Raw genomic sequence first — 1,722 nt, 5'->3', positions numbered from 1 at the left:
GAACCCAGACTTTAGTCATGTGATGAAATGGAGACTCTGATTATGAAGTTAATGGACAAAATGTGAATTGAAAGAAAACACATTTCTTCAGCAGACTTTGATCCAACATTGAAGTTAGAGTTTGGTGGCTGCTCCATGTTGGAGGAAACCAGGCGATGTTGGACCGTCACAGGGAAGCTCCTTTGCCTCCTCTGCTGCCAGTTCAACCACTCACTCCCATCAGTGGAGAGCAGCTTCAACTGGGTTTGGAATGTACCATTGTGGATGCATAGGAATGTGGAGAAAATGTCCTTTGTCAGAAGTGGGATTCGAACCCACGCCTCCAGGAGAGACTGCGACCTGAACGCAGCACCTTAGACCGCTCGGCCATCCTGACAGACACTGAAAGTTGCCGACTTCAATATCAAATGAATTCATTCACTGACAAAGTAGAATTTTTTCCACAGGAGCTACTGGCTCCTTAGTTGTTACATTTATTGTTAACATTAAACACACAGTCTGTGTTCATGGCAGTAAGAAATGAACCAGAACATTTGAACCACGTAACATCTCGTGATCAGTTTGTTACATGGGACACATTCCAGACAGGAAGGTCATTCTGAGACTTGAACTGGGATCACTGGATCCAGAGTCCAGAGGGCTCACCATTCCACCATGGAACCAAACACAAGGTGGAGGATCCTCTAAATACCACTTGACATCACCTGCAATCAACCTGTTGCTATTTGGAGGTTCATCTTGCTCTTGTTCCAGACTACATTGGCAAAAGGATCATGAACCACAAGGAAATCATGGAACTCCAGATTTATTCAGGACTTTCTAACTCCATCGTATGACCTGGGAGCAAAGACTGGCCAGGCCTTCCTTAATTTATCAGTTAATTACTGCTTCAACAAATATGCCACTTAATTAAGTTACCAGAATTTCTCTCATTGAAAAACCCACCAGCCTGATTTCTTGACACGACATGAAAAATTCTCCAAGAACCCACAGTTGGGTGGAAAGATACCAGGTTAACCAGGAGGAGTCCTGTTCCTGAACCATGGATGGAACAAAGTCCACTGGAAAACTCAGCAGTTCCTGAGTGCCAGATCCATCCGGGAGCTTGGGTCTCCCCTCGACTGTGGTGATCCATGAGATCAAGGAGGACAGAGAAAAGAAGGATCCTGTTGGAGATCTCCTCCCTTCTTCCTCCACTTCACTACTACTTGGATGTCAGGAATATGAAGTACTTTACTCAAATGAGGTATTAGGAGTTTCCTGTTTGACAAGAAGGAAGTCAGAGGTTCATACCTCACTTGTTGGTGGTGCCCTCAACCTGCTGAGAGCATCACTTAGTTCTCTACAGAGAAACATGGCAGCTCTGCTGAAGGCTGCAGGAAACCTGCTGGAACGGAGACTTGGACTCAGGTCACTGGATTCAAAGTCCAGGGTGCCAACAGGTCCACCAGGGCATCTGTGCTTTACTTACCGTGTAAAAAGGACCACAGTGGTCGTCTGGTTTTAATTTAACAAACAAATACGGTTGAAAACTTTGAGACAGAGACACAGGGCTCTTATTTGAAGGGCCATATTAAAGTAGGAGATGAACACATCCAGGTTAGCATCCCTCTCAGAAGCTGCTACTTTAGCTCTTCAGAGTACAGCAGCCTAGCATAGCTTCATCTGGCCAGTTAGTGGCCCACTTTGATGTCTGGGATATCAGGTTCAAGGTTCTTCACA

General features: G+C 45.4%; 1 non-coding gene across 1 annotated transcript; it reads right to left on the bottom strand.

The window, feature by feature from the left end:
* Nucleotides 1–293: 293 nt before the first annotated feature.
* Nucleotides 294–376, bottom strand: trnal-cag (transfer RNA leucine (anticodon CAG)). Its single transcript has one exon. It is a non-coding gene; the product is annotated as a tRNA-Leu (tRNA).
* Nucleotides 377–1,722: the final 1,346 nt, after the last annotated feature.

This window comes from Aulostomus chinensis, chromosome 1, assembly GCF_037954235.1.
Source record: "Aulostomus chinensis isolate RoL2024-O1b breed Wild chromosome 1, RoL_Achi_v1.0, whole genome shotgun sequence".
NCBI classification, from domain to species: Eukaryota; Metazoa; Chordata; class Actinopteri; order Syngnathiformes; family Aulostomidae; genus Aulostomus; species Aulostomus chinensis.
Note: the sequence above shows the minus strand (reverse complement) of the source record. Positions and strands in the feature narration are given on the sequence as shown.